Source organism: Ictidomys tridecemlineatus, chromosome 1 (assembly GCF_052094955.1).
Source record: "Ictidomys tridecemlineatus isolate mIctTri1 chromosome 1, mIctTri1.hap1, whole genome shotgun sequence".
Classification (NCBI taxonomy): Eukaryota; Metazoa; Chordata; class Mammalia; order Rodentia; family Sciuridae; genus Ictidomys; species Ictidomys tridecemlineatus.
Genome location: NC_135477.1, coordinates 145,418,814 through 145,437,367, shown reverse-complemented (window position 1 = coordinate 145,437,367; position 18,554 = coordinate 145,418,814). Strand labels below are relative to the sequence as shown.

At 35.0% G+C, this 18,554-nt stretch overlaps 1 pseudogene; it reads left to right on the top strand.

Annotated features, from left to right (window-relative positions):
• Window positions 1-776: 776 nt before the first annotated feature.
• Window positions 777-18,002, top strand: LOC110599560 (peptidyl-prolyl cis-trans isomerase A pseudogene; annotated as a pseudogene).
• The last annotated feature ends 552 nt before the right edge of the window (window positions 18,003-18,554 follow it).

Genomic DNA, 18,554 nt, shown 5'->3' with positions numbered 1-18,554 from the left:
GAAAGAAATTATCTTAATGCAACAGGAACACTTTGGGTAGAAATCAACCTGCCGATAAGTATTTCTTATACTGGTCAAAGTGGTTATTGCAGAGGCCTACGGATGTTCAGACAGCAAACATCCACTGGTAGGATAAACACAGAGGCCTCAATAACACGACCCCTGTCCTTCAAGTCTCTTCAGACACTATCTTACATATTTTGTCCTCTGCAGATAAATCTTTACAAATTACAGTAAATATCTACTTTCTGTCTGTAAGTTTTCCCTGGAAAATCATAAGGTCATGCCTTCCTGGCACTAAGTAAGAGAACCTGTAACTGTCAACTTTCTGTTTTGTCTCTTCTTCCTGAAGTAAATTCATTCCAAGGTATTCTGCAGGTGACATTTCCCCTCAGACATGGGGGATGGAATCGAGTTAGAGCAGGAGCTGGGGAAGAACATTTTAAGTTGGGGCAGGGGGAGGAGCAGAATGAAAGCCTTCAGATTAGAAAAATTCTCGTATGCTCACAGCCCAGAGCAAAGGCAATGGGACTGGAGTAGAGTCAGAAAGGTTTCGTGGCCTGAAATAAGGTTGGGCAAGTATAGACGACAAACTTTCAAGGCCCCCATAGGCCATTTTGAAGGCCCGCATAGGCCACAGTTTTAGGATTTAGATTATATTCAAGCCATAATGAGAAACCATTCTAAAAAGAGAATGAACTTCAGTTATGTATTTGAAAGTATGATTACAATTGTCATGTTATTAACTAGTTGTGTGAAATGGACATTGAGGGGAAATGATACCTGTGACCTCAAGACCAAGGCAATTAAATGCCAATGTGCCTCCTCTACCTCTCCTTCCCTCAGGTATGGAGATCTACAGTCCTTCAGATGACATCTAAGATGGAGAAGCCTCCGTCAGCGTAGGTCCCTGAGTGACTGTGTGGAACTTATCACCCAGCCAACCCATGTTGGATATGTAACATAACAGAGAAATAAACCTTTAGTACCCCAAGTCACTGAGATCTAGGAGTCTTTTTATTATAAAATGGTTCGAGAATAAATTCCAAAAGGGTTAGACTCAATGTATTGATTACATGCATAGATTGAGAAGGGTTTTCTAAATGAAACAAAATGTAAGAAATCAAAATGATAAAAGATAGATATTTGACTTAATAAAACTTTAAACAATCAGATTTAAAGGAAATATTATCTAAGATAAAATGGATGTAGGCTAACATCCTCCATGAATAAAGAAATCTGAGAAAAAATATTAATTGTACTAATGAATATTTTTAAAAATCAGGAACTATTTTTTACATCAACCTAACTATATTCCTTTGCCCAAGAGTTCACATGGAGTGAAAATGTGGAGAGATGCACCATCAAGGTATATAACTGACATAGCCTTTTTTAGGGTTCAGACAGCAAGAGCATCAATATTTTAAATATCAACTTTATCATTTGATCCAGTTCCTTTTCCTCACAAAATACTCGGAAACATAGATAAATCTGTATGTTTTTTTTAAAAAAGTATGTTGGGTTTCTAGTTTCTAATCAGGCATGTAAGAATCTTTAGATGTTATCCTGTCAATAATAAAAAGGTGAAGAAACTAAAAAATTAACAACTTTTCTTAGATTCATCAGAGAAATGAAGTCATAAGGCAGCTTCCCCATAAGTTGGAGAGAGGGACAAGCTGATACAGAGAATCACAATTTAACTGGGCAAAAACTTCTATAGGATGCAGTGCTGGGGTAGGAAATTCTGTCTCATGCTTGATGAACTGTTAAAATCTCAGTGTGGACAACCCTGAGAGTCAAAAACTCTGCACCCAGTCACAAGGAGAAGTCTCCAACATTTGTAAATTTTAACACCACAGGTCCTCGTGGTGAATATCAGAGGAAAATCCTCTTGTTCATCTGGCAGGGGAAGGGGAAAAGAATTCATTTTGAAACAAACTAGCACACTTTATTTTTCTTAACAAATCCTGCCCTCCAGAGAAATTATTTAGCCAGGGCCTAATCTGCTGGGGTTTAATAGAGCCTAACTGACTTGGGGGAAGGATACACCCAACTATACCTCTCGGTAGCTATTCTGTCCCACCTAAGAAGGGAAAAAGCACTGGTAAAGTTCATAGTCCAGGGAACAGACTCACCAAAAACTGAGACATATCATAGACTAAAACATCCCCTAGTCCTCCAGACCCACCATCACGTTTCCACAGTTCCTTTTACCCACTGCATCATCTCCCCAATTTGAACAAAAATTATGACATACTCAAAGAAAAAAAAAAGCACACACACAGTTTGAAGACACTAAAGTAACATCAGAATCAGAGTCAGATTTGGCCAAATATTGAAATTATTAGACCAAAATCTTTTTTTAGTTATGATTAATATGTGAAAAGATTAATGAAAAAATCTACATGACAAATCACATATATTTTACATATAATGTATATTCTTATGTATAACTGAAATGAACAGTGGTAAAAGAACAATATGGAATAGGAATATTTTGTCATTATGAAGAACTTGCACTAATGTGAAGTGGCATACTAATATTTAAAAGTTGATAAAGTAGTGGAACTGTATATTGCAAACTCGGGAGCAACCACTAAGAAAAGATTTTTAAAGAAGTATCTTTGCTAAGAAAGGAGAGAAAATGGAATCATATAAGGCCCTCAATTAAAACCGTAAAGGTAGAAAAATTATAGAAGATAAAAATAAGAATAAAGAATAACAGAAGACAATAATGAACATGGTAGATATTTATCCAATAATATCAATAATCACTTTTAACCTTAAGTATCTAATACACCAATTAAGAGACAAGTGATAAAGACAGGCATGGTGGCTCACTTCTGGAGTCTCGGAGGAGGCTGCAACAAGGAGATCATCTGAGTCCAGGAGTTCAAAATCAGCCTGGGCAACATACTAAGACCCCATATCAAACAAACAGAAAAGACATATTTTCAGAAAAGGTAAAACCAAAAAAGACCTAATTACAAGGAATCTATATATTCAAAAAACCGATTAAAAGTAAAGAGATGAAGAAAGATGTACAATGATAACATAGGTCAAAAGAAAGCAAGACCAGCTATATAAATTTCTGAGAAAGCTCACTCAAAAGCAAGGGTATCTACTAGGAATAAAGAAGGACATTACATGATGACAAGGAGATAAATACTCCAAGACATAACAATCCTTAATGTGAATGCACCTCACAATAGAACATTTGAATTCATCTGGCAAAAACTGACATAACTAAAAGAGACTAGATGAATCCATTATTAAAGCCAGGAACTAAAACACTGCTCTGTCAAAAACAGATAGATCTGAGGAAGAAAAATCAGCAAGGGTATAGTTGACCTGAATGGCATCATCAATCAACCAAACACATTTGATCTAAGTTTTCATCTTAGGAAAAGAGAAAAATAAGAGAAAAGTAAATTCAAAGTAAATAGAAGAAAAGAAATATTGAAAATTAAAGCAGAAACCAATGAAATTAAAAACAAAAGATCAATAGCAAAAAAAAAAAACACAAGACCAAAACCCTATAAAATCAGTAAGCTCCTCCTAAGAAAAAAAAGAGAAAACACAAACTCTTAATATTATAAATTTGAAAAGGTGTCTCCATGGATCCCAGGGATTTCAAAAGATAATAAAAGGATATTGTGAACAAATGTATGCCAAAATATTGCCCATAAATTTGATAACCCAGATGAAATGGACACATTTCTTTAAAGGCACAATCTGCCAAAACTAACATAAAAAGAATTAGACTATTTAAATAGACCTATTAAAGAAATTGAATCAATATTAATAACCTTCCAAAATAAAATAACCTAGATTGGTTCACTGATAAATTCTACCAAAAATATAAGGAAGAAGTTATACTAATTCTCTACCAACTCTTTCAGAAGAAAGAAGCAGAGGAAATAATTTCTAACTCATTCTTATGAAGCCAGAAGTCCCCTAATACCAAGACCAGGCAAAGGCATAATATAAAAACTGCACAACAATATATCTCCTGAACACAGATGCAGAGATCCTCAAAACACTGTTAACAAATCAGATCCGACAATGTGTTAAGAGCACTTATATCCCATAACTGGTATTGACTCAATGTTTGTATCCTCTAAAATCTATACGTTGAAATCCTCCCCCTGCCAAAATTAATATTTCCAAAAGCAAGCTATAGATTCATTGAAATCCCTTTCAAAATACACAGGATATTTTTCACATAACTAGAAAAAACAATCCTAAATTCATATGGAAGAACAAATGGCCCAGACTAGCCAAAGCAATCTTGAACAAAAAGAGCTATGCTGGAGGCATCACTGTACCCTATTTCAAATTATACCGCAGAGCCATAATAATGAGAACAGCATGGTATTGGCATAAAAACGGATGCATAGACCAATTGAACAGAATAGAAGACACAGAGACAAACCCACAGAGTTATTGACACAGTTGTCAGAAACATACACTGGAAAAAAATGACAGCCTCTTTAGTAAATGATGCTGAGAAAACTTGATAACCGTTAATAGAAGAATGAAACTCAATCCCTATCTCTCACCCTCTGTAAAATCAGAATGGATGGAAGACTTACTTAGAAGTTTGCAACTGTTAAAAGAAAAAGGAGGGAAAACACCTCAACTTCTAGGTACAGGTAGACTTCCTGAATAAGACCCCTATAGCTCAGGAAATCAGAGCAAGAATCAATAAATGGTACAGCATTGAATTTAAAAACTTATGTGCAAAAAAGGAAATAATTAACAGGGTCAAGAGACAATATACAGAATGGAAGAAAATCTTTGCCCACTACTGTTATGGCAGAGGATTCATATCCAGAATATATAAAGAACTCAAAAAAGTTAATATTAAAAAGCCAAAAAAAAAAAACCCAATCAATCAATTGGCAAACGAACTCAACACATTTCTCAAAAGAAGTAGTAATGGCCAACAAATATATATTTAAAAAAGCTTAACATCTTTAGCAATTAGGGAAATGCAAATCAAGACTACATTGAGATTTCATCTCACTTCATCTCACTCCAGTTAAAATGGCAATCACCAAGAATACAAATAACAGTAAATGAAACGATACACTGTTGGTGGGAATATAAATTAGTAAAGCCACTATGGAAATAAATATGGACTATCCTCAGAAAGCTAAAAATAGAAGTGCTATGTGAACCAACTATACCACTCTTTGGTATTTATCTGAAAGGATTCAAGTCAGCATATTTAGGGATATGTGCATGTCCATGCTTATCACAGCACAATTCACAATAGCCGTGCTATGGAATCAGTCTAGTGTCTGTCAACAGAAGAATGGGTAAAAAAAATGTGATATATAGAGTCTTGTTCACTTGTAGTGAATAATGAAATCATGTCATTTGTAGGAAAATGATGGAACTGGAGACCATGATTTTGAATGAAATAAATTAGACTTAGAAAGAAGAATATGGTCTATTTTCTCTCATATGTGGAAGCTAGATTTAAAACATAAAATAAAAGGGAGGATGCCATGAAAGTAGAAGGGAAGAGATCAGGGAGGAAGGAGAGCATGGAAGAGGTATGGGGGAGTAAAATTGATCAAATTACATTTTTATGCACATACAAAAATGCCATTATGAAATCTATCCTTCTGATTAATGTGCACCAATAAAAATAGATTTTAAAAAAGGAGAATAATATAGTTTGTATTGGAATATTTCCTTTGATAATTACCTATATGATCTTATTTTTAATTTTAATTACAATGTCCTTATTTCCACATTTGGGTATTTAATTTACCTAAATTTATTTTCAGCTTGGTGTGAGGCAGAGATATACGTCTTAACGTATTACCCACCTCCCATGTGCATAGATAGTTATCTCAGAACAATATACTGAGTGACCCCTATCTTCCTTCCTGTTTCTCAATTACACTTCTGACATAGATGAAGAACTCAAATAGCTGTAGGTATATTAGAGAAAGTTTCTTGTATTTTTTTAATCAACCTCTATACTTGGTTTTGTTGTAGTTGTTGGTGTTTTTTCCTTTTCCTTAATGACTTTAGGATATATTTTGCAAATTATTTGAAGAAAATACAATTACAATTTTATTAATTTCATATTAATTTGTAAAATATCTATATTTACAATATTCAATATTTTAATGCTATATTTTAGGACTTGTTTTATTCTCTTTTTTTTCTTATAGCAGTTCTAGCAAAATATCAATAGATATTTATTAGCTTTGCTGAGTGGGAAAAGAGAATATAAAAAGTCTCAAAGCCCATACCCAGTTTCTCTTTTTGTTAAGATTTTACATTGTGATAGTATACTTGTCAGAACCAAAGGACCAATATCTAACACTCTGCTATTAACCACACTCCATACATTCGCTGAATTGCATTAGTTTCCCCTAATGTTCTTTTTCTGATGCAGGATACTACAGTGCACTTCATCTTTATGATCATAGCTTTTTCTGATTAGTTTTTCAGATTATGCATTGTGTGTGTGTGTGTGTGTGTGTGTGTGTGTTTTCAAGCGTGAGTGCACTGAGAATTGAACCCAGGGCCTTGTGCATGCAAGGCAAGCACTCTACCAACTGAACTATATCCCCAGTCTTCTAATTGTTTTTGATGACTTCAAAAGTCTTGGAAAATACTAGCCAGGTATTTTTAGAATTCTTTAAAATTGAGATTTGTGTGATGTATTTCTAATGACTTAGACTGGAGTGATTGGTTTAGGGGTGGATCACAAAGTAAAATACCATGTCAATCACACCATGTGATATCACACCTTATTTCTACCAGCATGACTATTATCATGGATGTTCACCTTTTCCCCTAGGCTTAGAGTAATGCTTCCTAGTCACTCTTTTTTTCACACTTTCCATAGTATACTTTTTAGAAGGAAGTCAGGATATCCAACCTACACTTTATGGGTGAGGAGTTATACATAAATGACATTGTTTAAAACTACAATTTATACTATTTTTGTGGTAGATAGAAATATTTTTAATTTCTACTTATTGATTTTTCATTCTCTGACTCTTCCTAATTTTTTCTATAATTCTAATCATTTTTCAATTCTGTTTTTATTTTTCATGTAGATAATCTCTGAACATATCCAGGTTAATTGTTTCCTATTTCTAATTCTTACACTTTTACTTTTCAAGTGTTTCGTTGGCTGACTTAACCCTTAATAAGATGATGAATTCTTTCTAAATGTTTTATCTTTAAGTGGAATAATTCTACTGTTGTATAAAAGAGTGATCTGAGACATTTTAATGAATTTGTATTAGCACATTGAAGATTATACTTTCTACAAACATTTTAAGAAGGATTCTCCCCCCACCCTTGACTCTCTTGAGAAATGATGACTGCTAAATTTTAATAAATAATGTACTGCCATTATTGAAATGACCAGACTTTTTTCTCCTTTAGTTTGTTAATTCAATAATATACAGCAAAAGTTTTTTCAATATTTAGCCATAGTATCTTCCTGGGATATACATTTTTTGTATTGGATATGCAGGATGTGTGTGTGTGTGTGTGTGTGTGTGTGCGCGCGCACATACACGCGCGCGCACGTGTGCATGCTGTGTGCACATGAATTCACACATAAGCACATGCACACTTGGCTTAAATAAATAATATTTTCTTTCAAACCATCACATCTATTCATAACTGATATTGATCCATATTTTTCTTTCTCATATTTTTGTTCAATTTCATATTTTAGTAGCCTTACAAAACGCCCTTTTCCCTCCATTTCTATTTCTATAATGTAGGTAGTAACATCAATTCATTTAAAGATAATAAAAATTTTACATCACGGGGCTGGGGATGTGGCTCAAGCGTAGCGCCCTCGCCTGGCATGCGTGTGGCCCGGGTTCGATCCTCAGCACCACATATCAACAAAGATGTTGTGTCCGCCGAGAACTAGAAAATAAATATTAAAAATTCTCTCTCTCTGTCTCTCTCTCCTCTCTCTCTCTCTCTCTCTCTCTCTCTCTCTCTCTCTCTCTCTCTCTCCTCTCTCACTCTCTCTTTCAAAAAAAATTTACATCACTTTAGAACATTTAACAGTTGGGAAAACTCTATATCACTTTAAAATTAGTCCATTATCTCGCCTTCAACATAGTTATATTTTAAATTTTGGATTTAATTTCTTAAATGGTTAAAGTTTAAGCACTTTCATGATTTTTCATTTCTCTTAAGTTTGTTAAGCTACTTTTAAAGGAAATTGTCTCATCTATATTTTCAAATATACTGTCAAAAAACTTTTTATGTTAGTCCAATATTCTCCATTTCTTTATATGCTTGTTTATTGTTTGTCTTCTTTCCTATTTCCTATGATACAAATTCCATGAAAATAGAGATTTTTGTCTTATTTACTAATACATGTTAATGCCTGGTAGCACCTGATACATTCAGTAAATTTTCCATCTATACTTGAGTGAATGAACGAAAGATGTCCTAGTATAAAAGTTAAGGGCATGAGCTTATATGATAAAATAGTCCTGGGCTCAAACAAGTTCCACCATTTGTTTATGATATAATGTTATACAAGTTGCTTAATCCCTTTAACCCCACAGATGTGCATCTGTGAAAGAGAATTAAACATAATAATCTGATATAATTTTTGAGGACCAATAGAAACAAAAAGCTGAAAACAATACCTATTTAGTAAATTTTAAACTCAGATGCATTTCTATACAGAATCTGAACAACTTGAAATAGAAATTAAGAAAACATTCCATTTACTGTACCATCTAAAATTTTTAAAAAATGCTTAGGAATAAACTAAACCAAAGAAGTTATAGACTTGCACATGGAAAACTATAAAACACTGCTTTGAAAAATTAAAGAAGACATAAATAAATATAAAATCATCCCATGTTCTTGGATTGAAATATAACATCATTAAGATACACATACTTCCTAATGAAATCTACAGGTTCAATGCAATTACTATCAAAATTTCAATGACTTTTTTTTCCCCAAAGAATAGAAAAATCCATCCTAAAATTCATATGGAATTTCAAGGGGAAGTGACCCTGAATACCCAAAACAATCTTGAAAAAGAAGATCAAAATTGGAAACCTTACACTTCCTGATTTCAAACTTACTAAAAAGTTGCTTTAATTAAAATAGCATAATAATAGCATAAAGACAAAAATACAGACTAATGTAATACAATATGGAGCCCTAAAATAAATCCTCACATATCTCTTCAAAGGTGTCAAGTCCTTTGGGGAAAGAAAACTCTTTTTATTAGATGGTTATTAATAAAATCAGATATGTACATGCAAAAGAATAAAGTAGACTCTTATCCCTTATCTTATACCACAGGCAAAAATTAAAATCAAAAATTAAAATTAAAAGGCCTAAAAAAAAGATAAAACTCTTAGAAAAAATCATAAATAAACCTTCAAGACACTGCATTTGACAATCATTTCTTGGAGATGACATAAAAGCACAGACAACAAAAAAGAAATTTGACTACATCAAAATTTTAAGATCATATGCATCAAAAAAACACAGTCAATAGAGTAAAAAGGCAATTCACAGAATAGGCCTACAACACAGCAACAACAGAACAGCCCATTTTTAAAGTGGGCATAAGATTTGAATAGACATTTCTCTGAAGAAGATATACAAACAGCCAATATGCACATGAAAAGATGCTCAGCATCACTGATCATTAGGGAGAAGTTAACCTAAACCACAATGAGACACCACATCACATCCATTAGCCTAGCTATTACTAAAATGTAGAAAATAAGAAGTATTGACAGTATGTAAAGGAAGTATGCTGTTGAGAATGTAAAATGACCCAACCACTCTGCAAGACAGTATATCAGCTTCCCAAAAAATTAAACATAGAATTTCCATGTGCTCCAGTAAGTCTGCTTTTGAGCATAGGCCTATTATGGTTTGAATATGAAATGTCCCCTAAAGACTCATGCATTGAAGGCTTGTTTCCCAATGCAGCAATGTTCAGGAGTAGAATTTCTGGAGAATTGATTGAACCATGAGGGCTGTAATCCTATGAATGGATTCAGCCATTGATGGGTTCATAATTAAATGGTCAACTGGGAAGCCGTGAAAACTGAAGGATGTAGGGTCTACTCAAAGAAAATAGGTCACCGAGGACATGCCCTGGAAAGGTGTATTTGGTCCTCAACTTCTTCCTTGCTCTCATTTCCTCTCTGCTTCCTGGCCACCATGAGGTTGGCAGCTGTGCTCCGGCATCCTCTCCACCATGTATGACTTCACCACAGGCCCAGAAACAATGGAGCCACCTGACAATGGTCTGAAATGAGGAGCCAAAATAAATCTATCCTAAAAACAACAAGAAGTTGTTCTTCTCAGGTATTTCGTCATAGTGATGAAAAACTGATACAATGTCCCCCAAAACTGAAGTCTAGGATTTAAAGAGATCTTTGACACTAAGTTACATAACTGACAAACAACAGAAGCAACCCAAGCATCCTCAACAAATGAATGGCTAAGGAAAACGCGGTATATACATATGGGTGAATAATACTCTAAAAAAGGAGGGAAACCTTGACACTTGCTATCCAACCCAGAAGACCCTTAAAGACATATGCTAATTAGGATTCCACTTATATGAAGTAAATAGAATAATCAATCTCACAGAGACAGGAAGTCCAATGGTGGTTTCCAGGATATGGGGAGAGAGGAAATGGAGTCATTTTCTAGTAGGTACAGAGTTCCAGTTTTGCAAAAGGGAAAGAGTCCTATAGATGGATGGTGTTGACAGTAGCATGATAATGTACTTGTACATGATACCACTGATCTGTACATTTTTACATGGTAAAAATGGTAAATTTTATTATATGTTATCACAATAAAAATACGAAAATTAGATATGAAGTGAGCCTATAAGAATTAAAGATTTTTTACATAGGATGATTTCAGTTACGTAGAGCAAAAAGAGAAAAATTCTAGGGAAAAATATAGAGAATATTGACAGTCTTTTGGAAGAACAGAACTGTGGTTACATTTTTAAAATTCCATTTAGGTACCTTCTAAATGTTTTATAATAAACGTGTATTACTTTTGTTGTAAAATAATCTAAAGAAAAATCACACAGCTAAGGGAATGCACACTCAACAGAAACATACACTCAGTGTAGGGAATCAGTAATACTTACAGAGAACTAAAGGTCAGCCAGGAAACCAAACAGACATTAACTTCATATTGATGAGTTTACCAAAAATCAATTTAAATGTTTCAGCTACAGGTATATAAGCAGAAACATTCTGGTTTTAACAAGAATGCCAAACCTATTAAAATCAGGACCAGAGGGAATAAACCCAGATCATCAACTGTACTCAGGTTGCTATGTGTAGGAAAACTTAAGACACCGCACAAAAGGGGAACATAATTTTTCCTTAATTTTAGTGGTGACCTGCACCTTCATCATCACAGTATTTCTAAGAAGTCATTAAAGTAGGTAGGAATAAAATTAATATTAGTTCTCAGACCTCTAGCAGTAAGTTACTATAGTTACTACTTACGAAATATGAGAAAATCAACAAGACTAAAATGATTCAGCAAAGAAAGAGAGAGAGAGAGAGAGAGAGAGAGAGAGAGAGAGAGCTGATCAACAGGAAGATGAGTGATGAGACTTGATGAAAGGCTTCTCAAAATATGTAAGGGTGACACCATTTAAATTGGGCCAGGAAAACAGACCAAATGACTTTTTAAATGTTTGAACAGTGGTTTTACAACAGTTTGACTAATAACAACTTCAATGTTCTCCTCTTGATTTATAAATTCAGCCTCTGTACCAGGGAGGAGAACTGGCTGGCTAATTCTCTCACAACAATTTATCCTCAGACACCTTGGCCTGGAACATGGTTCTGGTGAACTATTATGGTTACTTCCCCTGTCTGGGGTGAGAAGAGTCAAAAAAGCATTTCCATATCACTAAAGTTTGGTCTTTGGTATCTATCAAAAGTTTCAGGGCTTGACTTTTGACCCAGCAATTTGACTTCTAGGAATGCATCAAAATTAATTATTGTACAAAAGTAAATGGACAGGCCATGTTCTCTGTCATATTTTCAGTAAAGGCAAAAATCTGAGGTCATTCTTAATTTCCATCAATGTGAGAATGGTTCAATAAATCATGAAATGTTCAAACCAAGAATACCACAGTCATTAAGCAAAATAAATTACATACGTATATTTTGTTGCAAGAAGATAGTCTTAATGTTGTTGAGTAAAAAAAATCAGATATGCTATTTCATGCACTGAAAGTGTGTGTGAAGGAGTGTGTGAACATAATAATTAACACTTCAAGTCTTGATAATTTTTAGCAACCATGAAGTTTTAGCAATAATACTCAAGAATGTAGGTGTGGATAAGAAAGGATGAAGAGAGACTATTCCTTTTTAATTTATAGTCTTATACATTGATAAAACTCTATCATTCTAAATATCAATTAACAACATTGTAACATTTTTAATTCTTCCCTTAAAACTTTCTAATGTTATTCAAAAATAATGTCTAGAAGCCAAGCTAATTACCAATTTAAGAAATAACCAGGACCTATGTTATTCTAAAATATCCAATTTTTTAGAACACATAAAACACACTTTAGGCTCTTCTCTCACCATAAAAAATCTTCTGGATAACAACAGTTTTCATTTTGTCAAGCCTCCTCAAGATCCTAAATCCCCACCTACGCAGTAATCACCCAGCACTTCTCAGTCGCAGTCTTCCTGAAAAGTCTATGCTGGTATGAGCTCACACACCATTGATAAGGATAAAACACTACCCACAGTTTTTGTGTGTGTGCTGATAATAGTTAGCATAAGCCACATAAGATCTACAAAGAACGCCAGTTTATTTTCCAATCTTTGTCTATATTTACATCTTCTTCAGTATAAGACCTTCCTTCATCCCACCCCTCCTCTCTCTTGAGGGTGCGGAGTGGCATCAGCTTTTTACCCAAACTTCCTAAGTCCCATGTAGTTCTCAGGCTGCTGTCACTCAGTATTTCATTCTTACATGGACGTTTTGAAACCTTTTAGTTAGAGCTGTAATTACTATTGAAGCTGGAACAGTGGGAGAGTGGGTCAAAACCATCTCCTTCTTAGGCCACGTGCTTGCAACCAGCAATTCACCCAGTCTTTCCTACCCCTGTGCCTTCTACTCCTTCCCAGGCACTAGCTTCTCGGGAGACCAAGAACCAGGATCCAGGAAGGCCTGAAGGCTCCAGAAGACCTAGGACGAGGATATGGGGATAGAAACAAGACTTGGTTACTGAGAAGCTGGTTACACTATTCAGTACTATCAAGTCTGTCCTGTGCCTTAGTATCTCACAGAGGAGATAGGTGCCAATAACTTTTGGGAATAGTGCACTTACACAAAGAAACAGGCAGAAGTATGAGAGGGCAACTCATTAGTCAACACAAGTCTCAGCTCCTCCACTGCTGGGGTACTCGTGGAGTCTACGGAGAATGAAGAAGACTTTTCAGCATCTGAGGCAAAGACTGAATAAGAAAACCATCTTCTCTTACCTAATGAAGAACTTTATTCGTGCTTTTCCTACTTCCTGTTGCCTTCATATTCACATCAAATATGACAATTCCAGCCAAGCTTTCCCTAAACTGCAACAAAACAACTGAGGCTGGGTAACTTTATAAAGAAAAGGGGATTATATTGGCTCACTGTCCTAGTTGAAGGTCTTTCTTACTGACAGAATCTCATGGTAGTTCAGGGCATCACATGGCAAGAGAAAGGAAGCACACACATGTGTGTCCTCTGATCTCTTCACCTTTTCTCATTATGCCACCAGTAATTCAATCATGAGAATTCCACCCTAATGACTACATCTTATTTTAATTACTTTCCAAAGGCCCCACCCTCTAAACACCATAGGGTGTTTCCATCCCCTACATACCTCACAAAGGGGATTCAATTTTAAATCATGCACTGGGATGTGGTTCAGTGGTAGAGTGCTTGCCCAATATGTGCAAGGCCCTGGGTTCAGTCCTTGGCACTGAAAAATTCATACATACATATATACAGACAGAAAGACAGACATAAATGACTCAAAATATGACCTTATCCAAATAAAATGTTAATGATCATTTTATTATGATTATCTGCCTCCTCACTGATCCCTGACTTTCACTTTGCCTACAACATGGTTGGCCCTCAATAAATATTTATTAAGTGGAGACGTGAATGAATGAATGAACAGATCACACCAATTCACCTCAGAACCTGGAGCCTCCTTCATGCTCACAGAACAGACACATGCCGATAAATTTTGGCTATAGTGCATTTGCACAAAGAAATATGTAGGTTTCCTTTGACTTGTTTGTCAGTACGTGGTCCAACTGTCAATAGCAAAGGTAGCAGGTTTGGTTTAAATTACAAAGGTTGATGTATGAATCATTACAGTGTACTCAAGGAAGAAAATGAGGGGTTTATGGGTTTCTACTTCAGCTTATTTAGTTTATCAGATATTCAAAGTCAGAGTCTGAAGTTAAGAGCAAACTCAAGAAATATGATGGGACAAGAAAGACAGGTGGTACAGAAGACCATTTGGTCACAGCAGGAAAGGCCAATCTTGGTGGGAGTCTAGTGGTAATCATGGCAGATTAGTCCTGGGAAGACTGGATAGCCCATATTTTAGAGCCAAGAAATCCAGCTCTTGGAAGGCCTTGGTGCTAGACATGAGCTCCACATGGAAGAATGGAAGATGTTTTTTCAAACAACAAGCCCTTCATTAGTCATAGTCCCTGTCATTGCCAGAAAAACATAAAAATGACAACAAGTTGATTTGGAATAACTTGGAAGATTTTATTTTTCCTATAAAGAAAATAGGCCATTCAGTGCTTCAAACCCATTTTAAAGAAGCATGTTTCAACAAATTATATCACACTTTCAAAAAACCTTTCCTAATTGGAAACATTCTCTCTAAAATCTGGAACAAGACAAGGATGCCCCCTTTCACCAGTTCTATTCAATATTCAACATAGTCCTTGAAACTCCAGAAAGAGCAATTAGACAAACAAAAGAAATTAAATGTATACAAGTAGGAAAAGAAGAACTCAAACTATCATTATTTGTTGACATGATTCTATACTTAGAGGATCCAAAAAACTCCACCAGAAAACGTCTAGAATTAATTAATCAATTCATCAAAGGAACAGGATATAAAATCAATACCCATAAATCAAATGCATTTCTATATATCAGTGATGAATCCTCTAAAACAGAAATTGGAAAAACTACCCCATTTACAAGATACTGGAAAAAAAAATATTTGGGAACCAACAAAAGAAGTGAAAGACCTCTACAATAAAAACTACAGAAAACTAAAGAAAGAAATTGAAGAAGACCTTAGAAGATGGAAAGGTCTCCCATTCTCTTGGATAGGCAGAATTAAATTGTCAAAATGGTCATACAACCCAAAGCACTATACAGATTAAGTGTGACTTCAATTAAAATCCCAACATCATTCCTTATAGAAATAGAAAAAGCAATGTATTTATTTGGAAAAATAAGAGACCCAGAATAGTCAAAGCAATTCTTAGCAAGAAGAGTGAAGCAGGAGGCATCACAATACCAGACCTTAAACTATACTACAAAGCTAGAGTAACAATGGCATGGTATTGGCACCAAAATAGACATGTAGACGAATAGTGCAAAATAGAAGACACAGAGACAAACCCACATAAATACAGTTACCTCATACTAGACAAAGGTGCCAAAACCATATATAGGAGACAAGACAGCCTATTCAACAAATGGTGCTGAGAAAACTGGAAATCCATATAGAGCAAAATGAAGCTAAACTTCTATCTCACAAAACTCAACTCAAAGTGGATCAAGGACCTAGGAATTAATCTAGAGCCCCTGCACCTAATAGAGTAAAAAGTAGACCCAAATCTTCATCATGTCGGATTAAGCCCCGACTTCCTTAACAAGACTCCTAAAGTACAAGAAATAAAATCAAGACTTAATAAATGGGATAGATCCAAACTAAAAAAGCTTCTTCTCAGCAAAAGAAACAATCAATGAGGTGAAGAGAGAGCTTATATTTTGGGAGCACATTTTTGCCACACACACATCAGATAGAGCACTAAAATCTCCAGAATATATGAAGAGCTCAAAAATCTAACACCAAAAAAGCAAACAACTCAATCAATAAATGGGCTAAGGAGCTGAACAGACACTTCTCAAAAGAAGATATACATTCGATCAACAAATATATGAAAAAATGTTGAACATTTCTAGTAATTAGAGAAATGCAAATCAAAACTACTCTAAGATTCCATCTCACCACAGTCAGATGGCAGTTATCAAGAATACAGACAAAAATTAATATTGGCAAGGATGTGGGGGGGGGAAGGTACACTCTTACATTGCTTTTATGATTGCAAATTGGTGCAATCACTCTAGAAAGCAGTATGGAGATTCCTTAGAAAACTTGGAATGGAACCACAACTTGACTCAGTTATCCCACTCCTCAGTTTATACCCAAAGGATTTAAAATCAGTATACTATAATAACGCAGCTACATCAATGTTCATAGCAGCTCAATTCACAATAGCTAAACTATGGAAGCAACCTAGATGCCCTTCAATAGATGGATGGATAAGAAAATTGTGGTATATATACACAATGGATTATCACTGAGCATTAAGAGAGAACAAAATAATGGCATTTGCAGGTAAATGGATGGAGTTGGAGAATATCATGCTAAGTGAAGTAAGCTAATCCCAAAAACCAAAGGCTGAATGGTCTCTCTGATAAGTGGATGCTGATCCAAAACGGGGAGGAAGAAGGCATGAGAAAAATAGAGGAACTTTGGTTGGATAAATGGAAGGGACGGTGGGGAGAGTGCAGCGGGGCAGGAAGGATGGTTGAATGAGATGGATATCATTACCCTAGATACATGTAAGACTACACATAGCATGTGACCCTACATCATGTACAACCAGAGAAATGAAAAGTTGTGCTGCAATTCTGTACAGTGAACCAAAATGAATTTTGCTGTCACATACATACATTTATATATATATATATATATATATATATATATATATATATATATATATATATAATTATATATAATGTATGTCACATACATACATTATATATACATTATATATATATATATAATTAAATTAATTATATATATATATATAATTAAAATAAACAAATAAATAAAATTGTTTCCTATTATCAGTATACTACATTCCTTTCCAATTTCAACCACCTGCCATTCCCTTAGCAGTCCACATCCCATGCTAAGACCTATCAACAGCAGAGAGAAGCACACCCCATTCAGATATGTTTCTTTTCTTTTTAAAAGCTCTCAGCCTGTACAATATTTAAAATTTCTTCAGTACTTAAACTATGGACAACATTAGAATTACAAAACAATAAAAATTCCAAAATAAATGCTTTTACAGTACTTAAATAAAGTTGAAACATATTTTAATATTATATACTTTGCAGACACTGCTGTCTCCTACTGTAGTCATCCAGTGCCAGCCAGGGTCAGTCCCACTGTTCTTCCATATCTCCATTAATGGTGAGTCCTTAGGCCACATCTCCTTGAACCTGTTTGCAGACAAAGTTCCAAAGAGAACAGAAAACTACAGTGTTCTGAGCAATGGAGAAAAATTATTTTATTGTAAGGCTGTGTGCTTTAATAGATTTATTCCAGGACCATGTGCTAGTATGGTGACTTCGAATGCCAAAAATGGCTCTGGCAGCAAATCCATCTATGGAGAGACATTTTGATGACAAGCACTTTATCCCGAGGCATATAGGTTCTGGCATCTTGTCCATGACAAATGCTCGACCAAACACAATGGTTCCAGGACTGAGTGGTTGGATGGCAGGCATGCAGTCTTTAGGAAGGTGAAGAAGGCTTGAGCTTCGTAGAAGCCAAGGAGTGCTTTGGGTCCAGGAATGGCAAGACCAGCGAGATTACCATGGCCAACTGTAGGCAACTCTAATCCATTGGGCTTGTGTTTATCTTAACCACCAGACTATCCATTCCTTTAGTAACTCAAAAGAGAGTACCCCTCCACCCCATCTGCTAGCAGGATCCTATGATCTTTGTGCTCTTGCTCCAAGTCTTTGGGTTCCATATTTTCCTCCAACTCTAGCTGGATTGCAGCGTTTACTTTACAATTATGAACAAAAACTTAATAAATAAAAATGAAGTAATAAATATGTCAGTTAATTCATGCGCTCGATAAAATAAATCAGCAATGCAGGAGAAAAGGTACATCTAAATACCAAACAAGCAAACCTCTTAATTTTCAATAATAGCTTCAGTCTTCTGAATTTAATTTACCAAAATCCACATTTCTTTAATTTTAGACTATTTTTATTGTGAATGTAAATTGTCTTTAATTATTATTTAATTCTAACAGAAACCAAGTCCTAAATTTACTTGATCTAATTCTGTCTTAATTTGGTTTGGTTTGATTTGTGGGGCTGGAGGCAGAGCCCAGGGCCTTATGCATGCTAGGCAAGCACCCTACCACTGAACAGTCCCAAAT